Source organism: Homarus americanus, unplaced genomic scaffold (assembly GCF_018991925.1).
Source record: "Homarus americanus isolate GMGI-L3 unplaced genomic scaffold, GMGI_Hamer_2.0 scaffold42867, whole genome shotgun sequence".
NCBI classification, from domain to species: Eukaryota; Metazoa; Arthropoda; class Malacostraca; order Decapoda; family Nephropidae; genus Homarus; species Homarus americanus.
Genome location: NW_024752616.1, coordinates 175451 through 188440, shown reverse-complemented (window position 1 = coordinate 188440; position 12990 = coordinate 175451).

Here is a 12990-nt window from a genome sequence, read left to right as displayed (position 1 = left end):
GGAATTACGCACCTATAATGGCACCACTGAGACTAAGGCACCCCTATAATGGCACCACTGGAACTAGGCACCCTATAATGGCACCACGAGAACTAGGCACCCTATATGGCACCACCTGGAGATTGCACCCCTATAATGGCACCACCTGGGCTAGGCACCCCTATGTGCACCTGGAGACTAGGCACCCTATGGCACCACCTGAGACTAGGCACCCTATAATGGCACCACCTGGAACTAGGCACCTATGGCACCACCTGGAGACTAGGCACCTGGCACCACCTGAGACTAGGCACCCCTATATGGCACCACCTGGAGACTAAACTATAATGGCACCACCTGGAGACTAGGCACCCTATAATGGCACCACCTGGAGACTAGGCACTCTATAATGGCACCACAGAATAGGCACCCTATAATAGCACCACCTGGAATTACGCACCCTGTATGGCACCACCTGGAGATTACGCACCTATGGCACCACCTGGAGACTAAGAACCCCTATAATGGCACCACCTGGGCTAGGCACTCCCACCCTGATTTAATTTAACTGATATCTGATATAATGTAAACTGACCTATTTAACCTAACCTTGACTAGCCTGACCTAACCTCCTAACCAAACCTAATCTAACAACAAAAACTCATCTGACCTGACCTGACCTAACTAATCCCATCCCTCCTAATCTTGACGTAATTAAACACCAAATAAAGAGACAAATTACAGCCAGAGAGAGAGAGAGAGAGAGAGAGAGAGAGAGAGAGGTGTGTTTACGAGACAAATTTGAGAGCCGCTGAACTTTTCATTCTCTGTTGATATCCACACTATGCCCACATCCTTCCCACAGTGGATTATACCCACACTAACTATCCACACCACACCCACACCTCTCCCACAAAGCGCCCTCAGTACTTACTCTTTCCATTGCACACATCTCCTCCCCTCCCCTTCTCTCTCAATGCCCCCACCCCTCACTTCCCCTCCACCCTACCTTCCCATCTCCCTCCCCCACCCCCCCACCTCCTCGACCACCACAAGAACATGGGCGGATGTTCAAACACACAAACATACATACAGACACATGCCCACCCACCTCACCACACACACACACTTCCTCTCCTGCCTCACCACACCTCCCCCACCCCCTCTTTACATTCATCTATCCTACCCCCCCCACACTAACTCCCCTACCCACAGCCAAGCTGGGAGGTCTCGAGGGTAGCCTAGCAATAAGCTACCACACCACAGTCGTGTCTCGTCACCATACAGTTACCAACCACCACATTACCACCATAACTACCACTACCACAACTATCGTACCACTACCACAATTGCTACCACCATAATCTCCACAACTGTAACCCTCCTCTCTCCCTCCCCCACCATCAGTAGCTAGGGCGAGGCAGGTTTTCAAGGGTCTCAGTGCTCCTCACCTTCCCCACCCCCAAGACTCTTAGCAGCATCCACCCAGAGTAGGTCGGTGAGTTTTTATTACTGGTGTAGTTTAGCAGTTGACAAGGTCGTGTAGTGACGGCCTCTGTGTAGGGGTGGTGGTAAGTACCTGTAATAATGGTCGTTTAGGGGGAGAGATAGTGGTGGTTGATGTAGTAGGTTTTAGTAATGGTGGTGGTTGAGGTAGTTGTGGTTATGGGTGGTGGTGGTAGTAGTGTGGGTAGATGGTGTGTGTGGGGGGAATGTTTGTTGGTGAATGTGTGACGATATGAATGATTTTGCCAGGGTGTGGTGGTGGAGTGAGGGGTAGGGGAGGGGTGGGGGAGGGGAGGGGAGGAGAGAGGAGGAGAGAGGGGGAGGGGTATGGTGGTGGTGGAGGGAGTGAGGGAGAGGGGGAGGGGGTGGGGAGGGGAGGGGAGGAGGAGAGAGGGGAGAGGTATGGTGGTGGAGTGTAGGGGTTGAGGGAAACGGGCCAGAGGATAAGAGAAGGGGGCGGTAATCTGTGTGTGGGGGAGGGGGCTAGGTCTACATGATATATCATATAGAGTCGTGCGTGTGTGCCTGTGTGTGCATCTCCTTGTAAGTATAGTTATGTGTGTGTACAGGAAAAGATCCACATAAAAGTACATTGATTCGTGAGCGTGCGTGCAGGCAGGCGCTCAAGTAGGTAAAATACGAGAATATAATTTGGTGTTTATAATTTACAACCGCTCTTAAACCTGGCTAATTGTGGACACCAGACACCGACAGACCGAGGCAACACCGACGGCGACCACCGCCTCGGTCGTCTACTGTACAGTATATGTCTCTCACATTGAATACAACAAAGTTTCTTAAACCAAACCATAACCTTACAACAAACATGGCAGTTTTGTTTAAGTCTTCCCTAAACTTATTATTATTATCGTCCATCTCTTATGTCTTAATGTTGACCCGTTCCAAAAGACACACTCAGCCAACCACTGTGTTACAGAACTTACTTATTCCACAATTGTGACGTAAAACAGTGTTTCTCAACATAAGGTTTCAACAAGCAACACGCCATACTGCCACACGTGTTAAACGACAACAGTCTGGGGGCGAGGATAATCCCCGGGTCAGAGTGGTCACCCCCATCCACAGATTCACCCCCGCCAGATTCTCTCTCTGAGGATTCTTTAAGAGTCAGGTGTACAAGACAGAGCCTGATACTAGAGATGGCCTAAAGATTAACACCACTGAAGCCATCACTGTTACCCACACAGTGTAGCCACACTCTTAGTGTTGCCATCTCCACACTTAATACTACAACCATACTGCGTCTTATACTGTTGTTGACCATACACACACACACACACACACACACACACACACACACACACACACACACACACAACACACAGCTTGCACGTGTCACTGAATATTTCAATGTCATTCACCCGTGTAATTCAGTTACTGTAGTTTGCGCCTCGCTCGTTTATTTTGTACCAGATCCTCGCCCAACTGTATCTCCTCACCCTCCGCTGTAATCTGTACCTGATGCTGTAACACGATGCGGGACTTAGGTGTTTAATGAAGGGTTGGCGTCTAGTAGAAGAAGAAGAAGAAGAAGACGACGAAGAAGAAGAAGAAGAAGAAGAAGAAGAAGAAGAAGAAGAAGAAGAAGAAGAAGAAGAAGAAGAAGAAGAAGAAGAAGAAGAAGAAGAAGAAGAAGAAGAAGAAGAAGAAGAAGAAGAAGAAGAAGAAGAAGAAGAAAGAAAGAAGAAGAAGAAGAAGAAGAAGAAGAAGAAGAAGAAGAAGAAGAAGAAGAAGAAGAAGAAGAAGAAGAAGAAGAAGAAGAAGAAGAAGAAGAAGAAGAAGAAGAAGAAGAAGAAGAAGAAGAAGAAGAAGAAGAAGAAGAAGAAGAAGAAGAAGAAGAAGAAGAAGAAGAAGAAGAAGAAGAAGAAGAAGAAGAAGAAGAAGAAGAAGAAGAAGAAGAAGAAGAAGAAGAAGAAGAAGAAGAAAGAAGAAGAAGAAGAAGAAGAAGAAGAAGAAGAAGAAGAAGAAGAAGAAGAAGAAGAAGAAGAAGAAGAAGAAGAAGAAGAAGAAGAAGAAGAAGAAGAAGAAGAAGAAGAAGAAGAAGAAGAAGAAGAAGAAGAAGAAAGAAAAAGAAGAAGAAGAAGAAGAAGAAGAAGAAGAAGAAGAAGAAGAAGAAGAAGAAGAAGAAGAAGAAGAAGAAGAAGAAGAAGAAGAAGAAGAAGAAGAAGAAGAAGAAGAAGAAGAAGAAGAAGAAAGAAGAAGAAGAAGAAGAAGAAGATGAAATAGTTGAAGAAGAAGAAGAAGAAGAAGAAGAAGAAGGAAGAAGAAGAAGAAGAAGAAGAAGAAGAAGTTAGAAGAAGAAGAAGAAGAAGAAGAAGAAGAAGAAGAAGAAGAAGAAGAAGAAGAAGAAGAAGAAGAAGAAGAAGAAGAAGAAGAAGAAGAAGAAGAAGAAGAAGAAGAAGAAGAAGAAGAAGAAGAAGAAGAAGAAGAAGAAGAAGAAGAAGAAGAAGAAGAGGAAACAGATAAAGAAGGAGAAGAAACAGACGGAAGAAGAAGAAGGAGAAGAAACAGAAAGAAGAAGAAGACGAAGAAACAGAAGGAAGAAGAAGAAGAAACAGAAAAAAGAAGAAGAAGAAGAAGAAGAAGAAGAAGAAGAAGAAGAAGAAGAAGAAGAAGAAGAAGAAACAGAAAAAAGAAGAAGAAGAAGAAGAAGAAGAAGAAGAAGAAGAAGAAGAAGAAGGAAGAAGAAGAAGAAAGAAGAAGAAGGCTAGTTGAAGGAAGAGAAGAAGAAGAAGAAGAAGAAGAAGAAGAAGAAGAAGAAGAAGAAGAAGAAGAAGAAGAACTGTATGTGCTTGACTGACGAGTGATGATGTAGCGAGGGTACACACACATACTCTCTCTCTCTCTCTCTCTCTCTCTCTCTCTCTCTCTCAGGTAGGTAGCAACAGGCAAGGTAATTCTGGTGGTATCTTACAGTGAGCCGATACCAAAAGTCTCCGGACATGCCCAATCTGATGCCCACCAATTACATACCCATTACAAATCTGAATTCTTCCAATTACACCCACAAAACTGAAGCTCCCCCAATTATACACCCATTACGCCCACCAATCACACACCCATTACACCCCTATCTAATCTGAAACCCCCAATTACACCCGGCGATATGAAGCCTTCCAATTACCCGCCTATTACACCCACCACAATTACCTTGCAGGTTAGGTTAGGTTAGGTAAGGTTAGGTTAAGCTATGTTAGGTTAGGTTAAGCTATGTTAGGTTAAGCTATGTTAGGTTAGGTTAAGCTCTGCTAGGTTAGGTTAAGCTATGCTAGGTTAGGTTAAGCTATGTTAGGTTAGGTTAAGCTATGCTAGGTTAGGTTAAGCTATGTTAGGTTAGGTTAAGCTATGCTAGGTTAGGTTAAGCTATGTTAGGTTGGGTTAAGCTATGCTAGGTTAGGTTAAGCTATGTTAGGTTAGGTTAAGCTATACTAGGTTAGGTTAGACTAGGCTAGGTTAGGTTAAGCTATGCTAGGTTAGGTTAGGTTAAACTATGCTAGGTTAGGTTAGGTTAAGCTATGCTAGGTTAGGTTAAGCTATGCTAGGTTAGGTTAAGCTATGTTAGGTTAGGTTAGACTAGGCTAGGTTAGGTTAAGGTGAAAGAAACTAGAGGTGCTAATCTTCCCCTTATCAGACTTTCCCTACATACCAATTAAAGGAAGAACAAAGGGTAAGAAAAAGTCAAATAATTCAGCAAACAAAGAAAAATAATTCCTAACCACAACAGCCAAAAATTTCACAACAATTCTTATTATTCTTATTTCTGGTTGGAATTTTTCTCCATTACAGTTTCAAGACTTTCTGTGCCAGCGTTTTAATTTATGACTCAAGATGGGATGGACTCTGTGTGTGTGTGTGTGTGTGTGTGTGTGTGTGTGTGTGTGTGTGTGTGTGTGTGTGTGTGTGTGTGTGTGTGTGTGTGTGTGTGTGTGTGTGTGTGTGTGTGTGTGTGTGTGTGTGTGTGTGTGTGTGTGTGTGTGTGTGTGTGTGTGTGTGTGTGTGTGTGTGTGTGTGGAGTGTGTGTGTGTGTGTGTGTGTGTGAGTGTGTGTGTGTGTGTGTGTGTGTCATTTTTTTCTTGTAAAGGGAATTTTTTCTATTAGTTATAAAATACGTCTATTAATAATAATAATAATAATAATAATAATAATAATAATAATATGATGATGATGACGATGATGATGATTATTACTGGTATTAGATATTATTATTATTATTACTGTACTATCATTATCATTATTATTATTATTATTATTATCATTATCATTATTATTATTATTATTAATATTATCATTATCATTATCATTATCATTATTATTCAACACATAACAAAATATAACAAAACCTACATAATACTATAAAAAATCAAGGTTATAAAACAGCAGAACCACATCTTCACCATCCTGGGATAAAAACTTGAGACTTAAAATACCCCAAATGAAGACCGGAGGAAAATATACACCTGTGTTACCTCACCTGGCACACACTAAATGATCCCTGCGTGGCCGGTGAGTTACAACTCGAGTGGCCAGTTACAACCTGAGTGGCCAGTTACAACCTGGAGTGGCCGAGGTTGCTAACCCGAGTGGCCAGTTACAACCTGGAGTGGCCAGCCACAACCAGAGTGGCCGGTGAGTTACAACCTGAGTGGCCAGGTGAGTTACAACCTGAGTGGTCAATCATAACCTGGTGGTCAGTTATAACCTGAGTGGCCAGTTATAACCTGAGTGGCCGGTGAGTTGGCAACCTGAGTGGCCAGTGAGTTACAACCTGAGTGGCCAGTTACAACCTGAGTGGCCAGTTACAACCTGAGTGGCCGGTGAGTTACAACCTGAGTGGCCAGTGAGTCACAACCTGAGTGGCCAGTTATAATCTGAGTGGTCAGTTAAACCAGAGTGGCAAGTTACAACCTGAGTGTCGAGTTACAACCTGAGTGACAAGCTATAACCTGAGTGTCGAGTTACAACTTGAGTGGCCAGTTACAACCTGAGTGGCCGGTGAGTTACAACCTGAGTGGCCAGTGAGTCACAAACTGAATTTCAAGGGGCAAAGACAGGCATCATGCTCAGAGAGAGAGCGAGAGAGGGAGAGAGAGAGAGAGAGAGAGAGAGAGAGAGAGAGAGAGAGAGAGAGTCACCATTTTCTACACCGTCATCTCCAGCCATCGCCTAGTGAAGGATGCCTCAGATATCCTCCTGTAGGATTCATTAATTATCGAGGCAATAATAATCTTAATCCTACAGCGGTGCGTCTCTACTCAGCCACTCCCCTGCGGCCTCCTGACGGTGACGCCCCCGGGATAACGGAGGCGAAGGATATACGTCTCCGTCTCGTAGGATCTATTTTTGCCTGCTACAGCGGTGCGAGAGGTCGGCCAGGAGGGTAAAGGCGGAGTGTGTGTGTGTGTGTGTGTGTGTGTGTGTGTGTGTGTACCATCAACCCCAAACCAATGATTCTACCTATTCACCCAACCATCTCTCCTCCCACCCACCACACCACCCAGCCCACCACCAACCACCACACCCACCCACCACACCCACCCACCACCACACCCACCCACCACACCCACCACACCCACCCACCACACCCACCCACCACACCCCACCCACACACACCCACCCACCCACCCAACAAAGCAAAAGACCCAGGGACAGACAGCTCCCACCCCAGCACCCCACATCTCTATCTGTGGGTAAAACAATACTATCATCAAGATGGCAGTAAGAACAGTGGTGAAGGAGGCTGGTAAGCAGAGCGGGCCACAGTGACTAGTGATTGACTCACCTGATTCATCACCAAGCTGACAGGTTGGCTCGTTGAGGTGTAGTGGTGATTGTGTGGTGGTGACCTAGCTAATGCTTCTTGGACTGTACCGTGTGTGTGATCACCTGGACCTTCCCCACCCCTCCCCTCGCCTCACATGGTCTGGTACACGTGTTGTTGTATTACCTTAATCTCCATCACTACCATCCCTCCTCCTTCCTCCACCATTACCATCGCCCTCTTCCCATTCCTCCCTCACCACCATCACCTCCTCCCACTCTTCCACTCCATTACCTCCTTCCTAATCTCCCATCACCTGCATCGCCCTCCACCTTACTCTCCTACCTAAGACACGCCCATCTCCCCCCCCCTACCCTTCCACTTCTAAATCCACATCATTTCTCCGCACACCCCCACCAATCACCATCTCACCAATCACCATCTCCTTCACCCCAAATCATCATCTCACCCCAATCACCATCTCCCTTCCTCACCCCAATCACCATCTCTCTCCTCACCCCAATCACCATCTCCTCACCTCAATCAACATCTCACCCCCAATCACCATCTCCCATTCCATCACTCCCAATCCCCTTCTAACCCCCCCACCTCATTTAGGGTGTGCTGGTGGACGCTGAAGTGTCACCCAAACAGCACATCTTCACCCAACCCGGATCACCCGCAGGCGAGCTAACCTCAGTGGGAGAAGGTCGCTCCGTGGGCCACCTGCAACCTACCAACCTACCTGTACCTGCCTTCCTTCCCTCCCTCACCTGCCTGCCTTCCACACTATTGTTTAACCCAGGATGGTCTACAACCTGTGGGAACCTCTCATGTTAACTATACAGCGAGAATTAATAAACAACTTAGTCTCATTATTTGTTGATTATATTTAAGGAAATCTTAAACCTATTTAGTCCCATTTAAATGACCTCTAAAACACCTCAAACAAACCACTCATTTTTCTCTAAGATTTTCATAACATAAGAACATAAGAACATAAGAAAGTGGGATACTGCAGGAGGCCGACTGGCCCATACAGGGCAGATCCCTTTCACACCCATCCCAGCACTTCCATGTGCCTATCCAACTTCGTCTTGAAGCTCCCTAGCGTCCCCGATCCTACTATAGCACTCGGTAGCCTATTCCACATATCCACAACTCTATTACCAAACCAGTGCTTGCCTATATATCCTTTCTGAATCGGAATTTATCTAACTTTGGTGCTCATTTGTTCTAGTTATTTCTGTTACTGAGCTTCAGAACATCTTCCATTTTACCCTTGTTAATCCCATTTCACTCCACTCAGCCAATTCCCTCATCATATCTCCCCAACTCCACAGCCTCTAATGAATGTGCTCCAAGCTTTCAGTCTTTCTCATATGGTTTCAATATTATGGACTATTTTTGTCATTCTTCTTGTACTCTCTCCAAAAGAATCTATGTCCATTCTATAATAAGGACATTCAGAACTGAACCGCATAATCCATGTGGCCTCTTACTAATGCTAGTGTTTCAAGATAACGTCAGCATAGATCAAAAAGCTTGGTGGGGGAGAGGTGGGTCGGTCAAGCTTGTGTGTGAATAATTACTAGAAAGCTTAAATCGTATTATCACATATAATTCAATGCCTCACACTTATTTAATTCAAGACTATTGATGCCTATTAATAGTATCTGTAAGACTATCAACTGGTTTATTCTCATCACCACCGCTTATGTACTGCGTCAAGTCTATGACAACATTGTCCACTCTGAAAATTTCACATATTCTCACGAGTCCAGTTAGATAATGATAACCTAACCTAATCTAGCATAAACTAAATTAGCCCGGCCTACCCTAGTCTAACCTAACCAAACCTTATCTAACCTAACCTAAATTAGCCCGGCCTACCCTAATCTAACCAAACCAAACCTGACACACCTAACCAAACCAAACCAAACCAAACCAAACCAAACCAAACCTAACCAAACCAAACCTAATGAGAGGAGACTAACAAAGACGTTACCACTTTATCAAATGAGTTAAGCAAACAATTCTTATCCAAACAAAAGAGTAGAGGTTGAGAGCGGGCGCCTTGAGGAACACCACATAAGAGATACTCAAGGTTAATATTAATGATCATTACAATAAACACAAAGCTCTCGGTTTCTTTACATAAGGTGAACACATTATATACAAGTTACCTAACCTAACCTAATCCAACCAACTCCCAAATCCCAACTCCAACCTAACCTAACCCAACCCAACTCCAACCCAACCCAACCCAACCTAACCCAACCCAACCCAACCCAAATCCCAACCCAACCTAACTCATCCTAACCCAACCCACCCAACTCCAACCTAACCCACCCAACCCAACCCAACCTCCAACCTAACCTTAACCCAACCCAACCCAACCCAACCCAACCTAACCTAACCTGACCTCTAATACAACCTTGGTCTAGTTCTAAGGGTACCTGTAAGAATGTGTCCCATATAGAAGCAAATACTAAAAACGGGTCACAGTGATACCCCAACCATATACAATGAAACCTCCATATAGCGGACTTCTCTCCGTTATTTGGAGGTTTTTAATAACGGACACTCGAGTAAGATCGTGCATACATAACTAAGTGGTAAGAAGTCGTGTGCATATATAACTACGTGATAAGAGGTCGTGCATATATAACTACGTGATAAGAGGTCGTGCATATATAACTACGTGATAAGAGGTCGTGCATATATAACTACGTGATAAGAGGTCGTGCATATATAACTACGTGGTAAGAGGTCGTGCATATATAACTACGTGGTAAGAGGTCGTTCATATATAACTACGTGGTAAGAGGTCGTTCATATATAACTACGTGATAAGAGGTCGTGCATATATAACTACGTGATAAGAGGTCGTGCATATATAACTACGTGATAAGAGGTCGTGCATATATAACTACGTGGTAAGAGGTCGTGCATATATAACTACGTGGTAAGAGGTCGTGCATATATAACTACGTGATAAGAGGTCGTGCATATATAACTACGTGATAAGAGGTCGTGCATATATAACTACGTGATAAGAGGTCGTGCATATATAACTACGTGATAAGAGGTCGTGCATATATAACTACGTGATAAGAGGTCGTGCATATATAACTACGTGATAAGAGGTCGTGCATATATAACTACGTGATAAGAGGTCGTTCATATATAACTACGTGGCAGGCAGGGGCAGGACGCACGTCTCGACCTTGAGCACCCAGAGCGCCTGTGTCGTGTCCTCTGGCCGGAAGGTAATTAGGGGGCGAAAGGCTCCGTCCTCCTGGCCATGACGCGACGAGGAGGCAGGAGTGTGTGCGTGTGTGCGTGTGTGTGTGTGTCAGAGAGAGAGGAGGGGGTAATGTCTACATGAGGATTTACCAAGACACACACACACACACACACACACACACACACACACACACACACACACACACACACAATAACTCTCTCCATTCTCGAGTTAAATTATTAGAAACAGCTAGACAGTACTCCCAGCAAAGCGAGGGTCCACTGTAGGCCATAACAGATCACAGTACAGTACATACCGTCTAAACAGCACATCCCCATTTCACCATTTACTGCACATCACTCACGCTCATCAAAGCTCTTTGTGATCTATCCTCTGGGAGACTGGACTGCATATTGAAACTGGTTATTACAAAGCTAAATATGCCATTACCTTTGACAATATGAAGAGCAGACAGATTTATCAAATGGAAATAATTCACTTCTGGCTCAGCTGACACGATTTGTTTTATAATATCTATTAGTTTTGAAAATAGACTAAAAATAAATAAATAAATAATGGAAAATATTTAGCATATCAATTCATCTCTTTGACCTTCCATGTGTGTGTGTGTGTGTGTGTGTGTGTGTGTGTGTGTATTATATTTGTGTCGTGTTTCATATTTTTTTTAGAGATGGGGTCTTGATTTCACAACGACGCACGGACGAAGGGATAGAAAGACGGATTTACCGGAGGGCTAGAAAGACGGACGCACGGACGGAGGGCTAGAAAGACGGACGCACGGACGAAGGATAGAAAGACGGACGCACGGACGAAGGGATAGAAAGACGGACGCACGGAGGCCGGAAAGACGGGACGCACGGACGAAGGGATAGGAAAGACGGATGCACAAACGAGGTGGGATAGAAAGACGCACGGAAGGAGGCTAGAAAAGACGGATGCACGGACGAAGGGATAGAAGACGACGCACAAACGAAGGGATAGGAAGACGCATTGAAGTGAGGGGATAGAAAGACGGACGCACGGAGGGCTAGAAAGACGGACGCACGGACGGAGGGCAAACACTTATTAACCCTTGTCAAGGACGTGGCATAAAACGAAAGAAAAGGATAAACAACGGTAATAGTCTGTCTGTCTGTCTGTCTCTGTCTGTCTCTGTCTGTCTGTCTCTGTCTGTCTGTCCATACAACTCATCCTCACGACTCATCCACACCACCCATCCACACCACCCATCCACACCACCCAGCCCTGAGGCTTCTGCGTGGTGATCCTGATAACATTGTTTCCTTAAAATTGCTAGAATGTATGAACCATGGGACTGTTGAGTCTAAATGGATCCAAACTACAGCTACACATATGAAGATGTTTGGACTAGACCACCTGTACAAAGTTGAGACACAACAGCGCTTCCTGCCACCCTGGCGGACAGTTCCCTTCGATATCGCAATACCGGTCGCATCTGCCTAAAAAATTAATTATACAAAGCATTTATCTCCAAACACACTGCCAAATTGAGAGCTCTGAACACATACACACCTACAGACTGATGATAATATCACACACATCCATCTACACTGATGGGATCTCTTAATCGCCTTCAGGGGAAAGCTGAAGTGCTATTGTTGTGACTCCAACCTGACGGTAATATAATTGAGAAAGGAGTTAGAATTAACAACTGGGCATCCACTCTACAAACTGAATTAGTTGCCATACTCACATCTATTAAATTCATTGAAACCACTGTTACTGACAGTCTCATCATCACTGACTCTCTATCCTCACTACTTGCCCTTGGCACCCTCGACTCAGGTTGTCACGCTCTTGTCTCTGAAGCCAGACACAAATATGCGTGCCTTGTTGACCGGGGTGTCAGGGTCAAACTGCTGTGGATCCCCTCTCACATAGGCCTCATAAAACATGACAGAGTTGATGCCCTCGCCAAACTCGCGTCTAACAAAGACACCGTTGAATACAATTTGGGTCTGTCAAAAAGAACCCTTAAAACTGTGATTAGGAAAGAACTTATTGATGAATTTGACGCAAGCAGACAAGTGCAAACAGGCACTAGTCGATCCATAGTTTACCATGATGAGATGTATCAAGTGAAACATGTATATGGAGCAAGTAACAAGATCACTAGATTACAAGATGCTGTAACCGCTAGATTAAGGTTAGGATATAAGTACCTCTGGCAGTATGTTTCTCAAACAGATGTGAACAAGACTAAATGTAAAGTGTGTGGCCAAACATATGGCCACGCACCCCAACACTACGGCCTTGACTGTGTGAAGATAGAACCTTTTTAGGACAGGTCCAAGCACACTGTGAAATGGCACACCACTTCATCTCTAATGGCAAGATAGCCGACATATTAAGATTAGAACTTTTGCACTTAGTAACTATATCAATTTTCATGTACAGAACTAAATACGCACAAGTTGAATACCTCCCACGGCAA